The sequence below is a fragment of the Zootoca vivipara genome, chromosome 11, assembly GCF_963506605.1.
Source record: "Zootoca vivipara chromosome 11, rZooViv1.1, whole genome shotgun sequence".
Lineage (NCBI taxonomy): Eukaryota > Metazoa > Chordata > Lepidosauria > Squamata > Lacertidae > Zootoca > Zootoca vivipara.
Genome location: NC_083286.1, coordinates 25,745,512 through 25,757,045, shown reverse-complemented (window position 1 = coordinate 25,757,045; position 11,534 = coordinate 25,745,512). Strand labels below are relative to the sequence as shown.

The following is an 11,534-nucleotide window of genomic DNA, read 5'->3' as shown; positions in this document are numbered from 1 at the left end:
ATCCAAATTCATTGCTTACTTGGAATGTGTATGAAATAAGTTTTGCTACTTTAATTCTGTTATGATCTGAGCTTCTTTGGGCATATTTATTTGGAAAAGCATACAAATTGAAACAGTAATAATAACAATAGCAAAGATAATGATGATGTTAATTAATAGTAGCAATAATTGCACTAATCCCCCTTTTCCAGCACAGCTAGTACAGTTAATTTGAAGGCCATCTGCAAAGTTTTCCAAGACAAGAGTGAGAAATTCTAAGAGCTGACTTTATTGCATGGCTTCACCTCTTCCCCCTCAATCACATCTTTGGCAGCGACAAACAGTATGTGATTAAGATTTTGTTTTTTCTATGCTGTGGCCTATTTTCTTTTCTTTTTTTTAACACGGCTAAAGCTGTTGGCAGGTTCACGTGGCAAGCAGCACATTAGGTGACAAGTGATGGTGTTTTTCTTGGCAGGAGACCTGAGCTTTTGCTGGCAACTGGACAGCAGTCTCTGAGTAGATCTAGGAGATCTTTCTCTCCCCAAGAAGCAGTTCTAAACATAACTGGGCCGAGGAAGACACTCATTGTTCATAACAACAACAACAACAACAACAACAACAACAACAACAACAACAACAACAACAATATTAATGCTCCTTATCACTGGCTAAGGATACCATTGGCTAATAATACTCCTTACCACTGTGGTGGTATGCAGGGAGACCTTCAAATTTGGCTACATTTCTTAGAGTGGTTTAATGGTACTTCCTTTTGGTGCAATGATTTGTTTCTTGAAACTGAGCTGCAGGTTTGTACAGATGCTGTTGGTGGTTTGAATACAGGTCTCTATTTTGGGGTCTGCTGGTGTGCTCTGTAGTAGACAGGTGGTTGGACAAGCAATGGGGTTGCAGTACTAGGGACTTGATATTCTTGGAGTTTTGCCCACTGTAGTTGTGGTTCCCATCTCGGCTGACATTTCGTTAATGGAGCAGTAAAATTTTGGTGTCATAACCAAACAACTGTGATTTTAATTGCTTGTCAGTGGGTAAGTCACCTAGGATTATGAGGCTTCTTAGGGTATTTGTGTTTCATGCCTTGAACATAATGGGTGGTATTCATCTAAGTTTTGCTCGGAGAAACCGAAAACACTAAGCCTGACTTGGCCAGGCTCATAAATTTCAGTGGGTCTATTCTGAGAAAACCTTAGTCGAACATCACCCATGATTCTTTTTGTTACTGGCCACATATCTGGGCTCAATAATGAGATTGTCAATTTCCTTTCTTCTTTCCAAAGGGCCAACCTGGGTGTCTTGGGAATGCCAGGGAACGCCTTTGAGTCAGAGGAGAGGAGTCAGAGTGGTAACAAGAAGGAGGGAGCGATCAGGAAATGACGGGTGAGAGAGAGGGGCAGAGAGCAGGAAGTGTTACGGCTCTCCGATGCTGAAGTAGACCCTCAGCACCGCACAGGGAGCTCTGGAACAGATGGGGAGCCTTCAGCGCAGGAATGGAGAGGGTTAAAAAGGAGGGATCAGAGGCGTCCTTTGAGGCTTCCTCGGCTCTTATGTTGGAGGAGAAGCCGGAGGCAGCCACTCCCTGAATCTGACTCGGATGAAGAGGCAGCATGAATGTAATTGTACTTTGTACATATGTAAAATAAGGAGCTGTAAATATCTCTCTGAGTTACCAGTAGCAGAGTGATCATTGCGGAGAGGAGCTACCAGCCTGACACTGGGTGCTATGTCTGCATGGCTTGAAAGATCTTGGAAGATCAAGGCACAGTGAGCTGTAGAGGCTCTCTTGGCTCACAGTATGCATTCAAGGTATAGTAGGGCTGTTACTGAATTCTGGGCTTTGGTTTGTCTGATGTTTGGCCTATACCATTGGAGCATATTATTCAGTCTTATATAGTCCTCAAAGGAAAGGATTTAGCAAAAGGATCTGTTGCAGGGAAATTGGCTGGTCTGCCGCATCATTCAAAAGCCTGGGGATTTTCTGTTCCTACGGGGGATTTTTGTGTTTGGAAAATGCTTGAAGGGTGGGCTGGAGAGACCCCTCAGCAGTCTTATTTACACAATACAATTTCCCCTGACTGCTTGTTGGTACGTGTTAAGGTCCTTGTTGTTTTAAGTCCTTGTAAATAGGAAAGCTACCTTTTAAAGTTGACTGTGCTTTCAGAACAGAGGAGTTGCTTCTGGTTCTGATTCGGAAGGGTTCTGAATTTCCAGGAACTTTCCTTTTAAAATTTCTGGTGTGGTTCTTAAGCTTCAAAAGGTGGACAGACTTCTTGCTTCTTCTTGCCCTTTGCCTCAGGGCATCTCCATCAGCTGACATTTGGCATGGTGATGGACCTTTCTTTCATCATGAAATTTTGACTCCTTTTGCCTATTGTTGGCTTGGGACAGTAGTTAAGAGACCCCTGGAGATGGCTGAGACTCATTTTTCGAGAGCTACCAGCATGGGTATTGATGCCCAACATCTTCAAAGGACTGGCAGGTGGAAGTTTTTTTGGGGGGGTCTGCAGATGCATTGGTTGGGATGTTCATTTTCTCCTTGTGTTTTTCAGGATCTTCATTTAGCACGTGTTCCTGACTGTGTTCTTTCATTTATATGTTGTTGTTGTTGTTGCAAGTTTTAGTTGGAGCTGTGAGCCCAAGCGAGTCCTGATCTGCGTCCAAAGCAAAAACAATTCATTGAGTGAAGTGGAGCTGTTGTGTCAGCTTCCCAGCAAGAGGGTCATTGTTGCTTACCAAGAAGGTTAGGAGGCAGGAGGAAGGCTGGCACAATACAAATGTACCATCAGGAATGATGTGTTGGGTCTGTTGCTTCATTTGTACCAGGCCAGTCTCCCTGCCACCATGCCCCTCTTTCCCTCTATTCATGCACTCTATTTTGGGGGACTCCAATTTAAGAAAATGGCCCAGAGTTGTCAAGCTTTTTTGGGGGGGAGGGTTGCCCAGAGTTGTTGGAGGGGATTGCCCACAGTTTTTGAGCTTTTTTTGGGGGGGGAGGTTGCCCGCCTGACCCATCGCCACCAGCAACCTCCATTCGACTGCCTGCTTGCCACCGCACCAACCTATCAATAGCAGCCCTTGCCTCATACACCAATCAGCTTCCCTATCACCAATGAGAATCTCCTGCTGGCAGCAACAACCAATCACCAGTCCACCCTCAGCACTATCCATGTATAAGACGCCCCCAAATTTTGGACATTATTTTGTAGGAAAGAAATCTAGTCTTATACATGGGAAAATACGTAAGTCATCAGCTCTGAGTCTTGATTCGCCCCGCCCTCCATGTTAAGCACCTTTTTGTGCCCCCGAACTCCATCCGGTAAAAAGAGCCATATATAGAAACCTGTTTCTTATCTAATGTATGCCAAAGCACTTAACAATTCAACTATTTTATGAGATGGACTGCAGTGGGAACTTGGTCTCCAGTTTGACGATTAAAGTTTGTAAAGGTTATGCCCAAGTCACAGGAACATCCAGCTAAGAATTGACATTCCCATGGCCTATTGTGGGTGAAGAATTCAACAGAATTCATGGGTGCCTGCGTTATGTCTAATATTTCAGTTACATTGTACAGGTCCAGTTTTACACCAAATAAACATTTTGACAAATGATCAACAGTCATCCCAGTCAAAACTTATGCAACATATCCTGGCAATGAAGAGATTTTTCAAAACCATCAAAGTATTTCTATGTTCAGTATCTAGGTTTAAATCTCTGGTTGTCATGAGGAACGCCACTCAGATTTGACTTCTGCTAAATTGCATCAGTGAGGAGAATATTGATAATCTCCTAGAGTAAAATCACCTGGAGTTAAAACATTGTTTTCTAAAAACAATGATTTGCAGCCTTACTATCAGCATAATAAGATTCTTTTATAAAACAATGCTTTTAACTTGAACCTCTTTTACATGAACTAATTCTCAGACTGTAATCAAATCATTTGTATTTACAGCACAATTTTTTTAAAAAAACAAAAAACCAAAACTTATTTTTTCTATAAGAACTGTTTGAAATTTCTTTCACACTCAATTGAATGAACAATTGAGCAATTTCCTTTGGTAATAGGCTTAATTAATCAGAGAAAGTAGGGCTGCCAAAGTGACAGCTTGAATGGGTTTTGGAGAGGGTATTTTATTCTATTGGGAGCATTGGAGACTAATGCAATTTGCCTAGGTTTTCACCAATGAGTGTCAACGCATGAATCATATTTCCAAGAACTGGGCTATTTAAAGCAACTCCTCGTTGGGGTCTTCAGCTTTTAAACACGAGAGGGAAAATATCTTTCAATCAGGTTGGAAAGTTTTTCAAAGATAAGTACAAGAACAGTCTATATAGCACTTAAATTTAAGGAACAGGATGTACATAGTATAGTTCTCTGATTTCTCAAAAGTTTCCCTTGGTTCCATTTTTCTGCCTCATTCTCAAGGCACTTGAGGATTCATTTAGAATTATCATTGTATGGTGGCTAAGAGTGTTGGGAGTGTGGTTTTCTTTCCATTAAACATTTCTTCAGGAAACTATAGCCTCCCTGGCTGCCCACACTTCCTGATTTGAAAAACCCCCATAGAAAAGGGGGAATCTCTTGATTATCAAATGGTCACAGTGACAATGCCATGATGTCATGCAGTCAAGGTTGCTTTTACATGGTATGGAAATGTCTCCAAGAAGTCCCCCTCCTGGTTTTACCTCATTTATAATCATAGCTGCCAAGTTTTCCCTTTTCTCGCGAGGAAGCCTATTCAGCATAAGGGAAAATCCCTTAAAAAAAGGGATAACTTGGCAGCTATGTTTATAATCATTGTATCTCTTTGGGCATAGGTAGAAAGAACAGGCAGAAGTATTGCATGATCAAATGAATGTGGCTTGAACTTTAGGGGCTTTTAGAAAACAAACAAACCAAAAATACCAAAATATGTATTCATGTCAGTGCTGTGTCTTAACTTGCTGCTGAAGTTGTGTGTTTACCTATCCTGCGTGAACTGATGATTGGACAATCAAATAGCTAACATGCTAAGGGTCTCAGGTGGTCTTTGCGGCAAAGAAAGGGACACATTTTAAATCACTGATTCTCAAAGACTGTGCTGGAGACACGCAAGTGTTCCTTAACGGAGTCTGAGGTGTGTCTTGAAAAATTATGCAGTTCAAGAGGGAAGGAGACCTCATGCAACATTCAGTCCACTATCTGCCAATATGAAGACAGGACTGTGGCTTTATGGGAGAAAGGGCCATTGCCCAGTGGTAGAGCTTCCGATTTGCATGTAGAATGTTCCAGGTTCAATTCCCAGAAGCTCCAGATAGAGCCGGGAATGTTCTCACCTGAAAACCTGGAGGGTCACTGCCGATCAGTGTAGACAATACTGAGCTAGATGGACCAATGGTCTGATTGTGAGTAAAATAGCTTCCTGTGGCACACTAGGATTCCCTGATGTGGTCTGCACTGCAGAATACAAGGGCAGGTGAATTCTGCTGAAGCATTACAATTGCCTCCAAAGCATAGCCCCAGTTTTTAGATATTAACAAGGCCATCCCACAATTGCAAGGAGGATGCCTGGCCATTGTTGTAGGAGTGGACTGAGAAAATATATGCTTATCTTTTTGAACATAAAAGTAAAGTGTGTCCTGGGTGTCAAGAGTTTGAAAACATTGCTTGAATGGCATTTATTATCAGTGCAGTACTTGAAAAGTTCAGTTGCAAGTTGTAATAACAACTTGCATGACCACCAATTTATAGCTTGACTATTTAGTTCAAACGACATCCTGTAGTTTGTCTCTGAAGCATCAAGAGAACATTATGTGTTTGTTTTAAGATACAGATACAAATTTCTACTGTTCTATGCATACTTACTTGAGAATAAGCCCAGTTGAATTGGTAGGACTTACTTCTGAGTAAATGAAAATAGAGTTGAGCTATAAAATTGACAAAACCTTCCCCTGAATATTGTTGTTAGCATTGGCAGCAGCAGTCCTGACAGCCCAGAGCTCACTCAACCTTCCCACATGCTTAGCTTCCTGGCTTGGATTTACCGAGTGGCAGTGGAGAACAGGAAGGGGTTGCTGCTATTTTGACACTTGTAGAATGCCCTGCAGTGATACTACATTGGGGCATTGCTGGAGCATGAAAATCATGGGTGGATGTCAAGCACTCACCACAGATTGCAGCAGTGCTACTGGTAAGTCTGGCAAGTCTGTGGGGTATGAGATATTGGGTGGGCATTGTATGGAGGGTGCTTGGCACCTGGCACCAGTCTTGATTGTTGTCATATTTTCATGCAAGGTGCCAGGGTTTTGTAATGATTTGTCTTTATTTTTCAAGCAGTTAATTTGTCAGGATAAAGTACAGTCATACCTCTGGATATGAATGCTGCGGGTTGCATACAACACGGGTCACGAACGTGCCGAACCTGGAAGTAACAGAACGGGTTACTTCCGGGTTTGGCGGTTTGCACATGCGCAGAAGCATCGAAGAATGACGCCATGCGCATGTGCAGAAGCGCCAAATTGTGACCTGTGCATGCGCAGAAGCACTGACGTGGGTTGCGTACTGCTCATGTTGCAAATGGGGCTCGGGAACGGATCCCGTTCACACCCAGAGGTACCACTGTACTGGTATAGAAACACAGAGCTTTTAGGTTTGGATTTTTCTAGCATTTTCTAGTACAGGGGTAGTCAAAGTGGTACCTCTTTATGTTGTTGGACTACAACACCCATGTGCACCCCTAACCCCTCTGTCAGCTGGAGCTGACAGGAGGTGGACTTCAACCAGACCTGGAGGGCAACACCTTAGCTTCCCAATTCTAGCATTTTTGTGAACGAGTGACAGCATTTTAGAGCAATTATTTATCCCTATTCTTTCCACTCTTCAGAATACACTACTGAGATACAAACACAGAGAGCTTTTCTGCTGGAGGTTCTTAGTAAATATTTCCAGTATCTATTTCATTCAAAGCCATGCTTCCATTTCCTCACTCTAATTTGAACGGAATACATTTGCGTTGTTAAGCAGACAGTTCTCCCCCAACTTTCCTTTGCTTTCCCCATATAGTAAATGAAGACACACACCCCTCCCAAGACTAGATTAGGGAAAAGATCCAGGCACAGCTTTTTCCTAAGCTATTGTGAGTGGATTTAGCACCAACCCTGAAAGACAATATCTAGTCTGGCATGACGAGATATGAAAACTCGCAGCCTAATTAATGTGGTTGTGGCCCACAGTTTCATAGAGGATGCTAGGAACTGAAGTAGAAGACATTGTGTTTCTTTAATCCTTGACTGATTGCTGTTCTTCTTATCCACATGTTGTTTTTACCTGATAGCAGGAAAATGCACTAGCAGAGCTCTGTTTTATAATTGCGGGGATGATTATGAAGCTATGCATTCTTGGAATAACAATACATCTAAAGGAGGTTCAAAGTTTCATCTCCGTTACTGAGGAAAAGTGCTAGACCTGATCCAATGAAGTAGCTCTCTTGCATACAAAAATAGATACTCTTAATCTGAAAGGGATTGAAACACATTATTATGAAGCTGTGTGTCTTTCTGGAATATTAACTCTATCCACACTTTCACTGAAGTATTGTGTTGTCTTTCAAAACTCTGATCTGATAAATAGCATGTATTGTATTCATATGTCCTCCCTGTTCGTACAGAAAACAGAGAGTTGTGGACTCCCCCTTTTTAAATGTTGAAGGGCAGGGTTGAGGGAAGCCAAGCCCTGATCTGTTTCCTTACTGCACTTCGCTGCTCTCCACTATTTCGAGCCATCCTGTGCCAGTCTTATGGCTAAACTAGATGAGATTCAGTTAGCAATGTCTTTTATTTAACAAGTCTAGGGCCCCATCTGCACTAGGATGCCACATTAAACAGGCATGGTTTCCTCCAAAGAATCCTGGGAACTACAGTTTGCTAAGGTTGTTGAGAGTTGTTAGGAGCAGGGCTGTCTTTAGCATATGCAGTACTGCTGGGGTGGAAAAAACTGCCCAGTGGGGAGGCCAAGTTGTTGAGCGTTGTTTTTTGTTGTTTTTAGAAGGTCAGCTCAGAGTTGTTGAGCTTTTATTTGGGGACACGCAACTCTCTCCCGTGCCGCTGCAAGTGGAGGGAGGAGAGCGTTTCCTGCAGAGGCTTGGGATGGAAGCTGCACACCTCGTGTGAGCAGCATGCCTGTGCTGGGCAGGCCTCTCGATGGCCCGCCAATCCCAGGTGTGCAGGAGGGCGGAGCCAGCCGGCTGCTTCAGTGCTCACAGCAGAGAAGCCTGCGGCACTCCAACGGGCTCTGCTTCACTCGGCAGCTGCTGTTGGCTGGCCTGGCTTTTCAATTCCCAGGCTCCAAATCTCGGCCCCGGACTCTCAGCCTGGCACCCCTGAGAGCCCGGCGCCCAGGTGCCTCACACCCCACCATCTATGGGTAAGCCGGCCCTGGTTAGGAGACCCCTATTCCTCTCAATGAGCTATAATTCCCAGAGTGGTTTAACAATCAATCCTCTTCCCAGGGATCTCTGAATTGTGGCTTTCTGAAAGGGAATAAAGGACCCCTAGCAACTCCTAGCACTCTTAACAAGCTATAATTACCAGGAATCTTTGAGGGAAGCCATGGTATGATACTGCTTTAAATGTTTAATGCAAATAGGACCTGGATCAGAAACAGGGGTAAAGGTTTACATCCACTGTCCCCTGACATGGTCCTGATCTGAATTGGGCCATGCTGCCTGCTGCTTCTCATCTAATGTAGTCTTGCATTAAATCTGGACTGGGCTAAAGTTTACAGGATGTCAGGAAATGGTCTGAAGATGAGGACTGGGGAATGCATTCTATGGCAGACCAGCTTCTCTCTGGTGGAGAGCTGGAGGGGGAAGAGTCACCCCCCTTCTCCACAATGTGTTGAGAGAGAGAGAGAGAGAGAGAGAGAGAGAGAGAGAGAGAGAGAGAGAGAGAGAGAGAGAGAGGAGCTGAACAGCTCAGGAGGGAGTTACCCAGTTATGAGATAATGACAACAGAACCAGAAGGGAGGGGGCAGCTAGTTGAGACTTGGGAGTGTGGAGGACAACCCCCCCCCCACGGACTTGGAGGTCCGAACGTATCAGAGAGCAAAGGAGTCAGAGGGAGGGACTTCCTGTTGGTGCCCAAAATGCTGCAGAAGTCGGAAGGAAGATTAGACTAGCCAACTCCCCTCCTTGTAGAGAGCTGTGTATTTGTGCTCGCAACATGATGCTGTAATAAAAGGACTATAAATCTATCAACTGCTTGTTAATTCTTATATGTGAAGTTACCTAAGAGAGGGGAGGACTCTCCATGCCTGACACAGGAGGTTGGACTAGATGACACTCATGGTCCCTTCCAACTCTACAATTCTATGATTCTTGAAACCTAAAGGTCACTTCTACGGAGTCTGTCAAATACAGGCCCACATCATGCAGGTTTGGAGAACATGGTGGTCATCTATGTATGTGTGCATGGTGGGCATAGCGCCAAGTGGTAGAGATGAGCATTTTTCTCAGTACCACTGATACACATGTGGCTGGGTCTCTACACAAACATTAGTACTGAATGGCAGATTATGGATACATGTGCAAAGTAAAGCTTTTAATTGTGAATTGGAAAACTGGGCCGGCTTTCATCTCCCTTACCTAGCAAGTGGAGGGGTGAAACCTGCAGAATGGGCTAGATTAGTGCCATTCCCATTGGTTGGCAACTGTATATGCTGCATACATTAGTTTGATCTAATCGAGGTGGGGGGTCAAGAGCACTCGTCAGAATTGTCTCCATATTTTTGGTATTTCAAGCTTGATCAAGAAGCCTGGATCCAATCACTGCACTGTGCGAAGATAACAAAACAGATAAGACAGTGCTTTGAAACCAGGCACTCAGCAACATTACAGAGCACATATTTTTCTGCCTTTTAATTAGAGTTCCAACAGCTCTGCTGGCATGTACTATTTTATCTAATTATTTCTGCCATTTCATCTGTCACATTCTTACCTTTCATCAAGCGACAGCAAATATATATTGTCTCCTTGGTAGCAAAGTACAAAGCAGTCTCTCTAGAGAAGAAATGCTACTGGAGTATCTTCCTTTTTTAAAAAAAGCAATCCCCCAAACCCTGCTTTGTGTGCATATATTAAAGAACCCTGTAAGTAAATGGCAACGTTTGCATTCAGTTTTCATGGACACAGCAGTCTTTTCAATCAGCTTTTTGCTTTCTTGAGAAATTCAAATCTGGGGAGTCTGACGAACCTTGCACAGTACTGTATTTGCATAAGCAGGCTGCTCTTCTGAATCTGCTCCCATGTGTCCAAATGGCTGTTCTGGCATTGCACAGAGCTGCATAGGCAATGCCTTTGTACCACCTCCTGTTGCACCAGCTTCCAAACAGACAAATCACTTGCTGTTGGAGAAAGAGTACAACCCTTTGACTGCATTGACAGCAGCTGCACGATTTACTGCTGTGCAAGGGTGTCCAATCTCCCATGGCGCCTTTTCTTAGCCAAAGATGGTCCTCTGCTTCCTTGCTCTACATTGTCAGGCTTCAAGGAATCGGTTTCCTCCCCCCTTGGTGGTAGATAAGCAGAACAAAGTGAACAGAGTCTTCTTACCAGTTAGAATTCTTTAATAATCACAGCGAGGGGTAACAAACGTCTCCTTCTAAGAATGGTGGTGCTTCCAGTTAAGGCTACACCTGCCCATCCCTCTCAATCCATGTCACCCCTGCCTCTGGTAACCTGAGCTTGTAGTCACTGTGCCTTCTGTTTTTCAGCTCTCCTAGAATGTGGGGAGGGGGGGAAGGGGTATGCTATCCAATGACTGTGAATCTGTTAACTCTCTCTCCAAGTGTTTCTTTTCCTAGCTGCTCATCATCCAGTATTTCCCAGCTTTTCCCTTCTGAACTATGCCCCTCTGCAAACCACTGCTCTAAATCTATACTGTCCTCCTGCTCCTGGAGAGATTCAGTCTCAGGGGGAGAAGGAGGCACCCACCATGCCTCCTCACTGTAGCCCTCCTCAGCTCGGTCTCTGACATAAATCTGGGGAAAGCCAAGAATGTAGGCATAGTCTACATCAGAACATTAGGAATGATACTTGGTGTTCTTCTGACCTGCCTCTTTCGTATCCATTCCCTTTCCTCTAATATTAACATGGGAAGCACCCGTTCAAGATATACCCTACTTACATCAGTGCAGACATCCATAGTAATGGCATGGGAAGACACTAAATAAAACATGTGGCAGAAGCTAAGTGCATATGTGGGGTTTTCTTGGAACTGGCTGGGTGCTTTGGGAACTGAGGGAGTGATGTTTGTGGCAAGGAGAAGAACAGGAGCCAGAGAGGATATGAGGAAAGACTTCAGTTTTCCTACCACCTGTGGCTAACTGCTCCCTCCTCACCATCAGGCAAGACAGCCCCATCAGCAGCGATAGTTTGGTGACCTACATCTCCTGGCTGCAGCACCAACTACAAAGCAGAAACAGAGCCACTGCTATGATGGTTTTAACTGTTTGTTTGTTTTTAATTTGTGTGTGGAGTTTTGTTGTTTGTTTTTATTGAGTCTGG

General features: G+C 43.9%; 1 long non-coding RNA gene across 1 annotated transcript in view; it reads left to right on the top strand.

Moving 5' to 3' along the window:
* Nucleotides 1-1,671: 1,671 nt before the first annotated feature.
* Nucleotides 1,672-11,534, top strand: part of LOC118076833 (uncharacterized) — a 50,983-nt gene continuing 41,120 nt past the window's right edge. The window contains exon 1 of the long non-coding RNA XR_004691569.2: nt 1,672-1,803. This is a non-coding gene — a long non-coding RNA (uncharacterized LOC118076833). The remainder of the gene's footprint in view (nt 1,804-11,534) is intronic.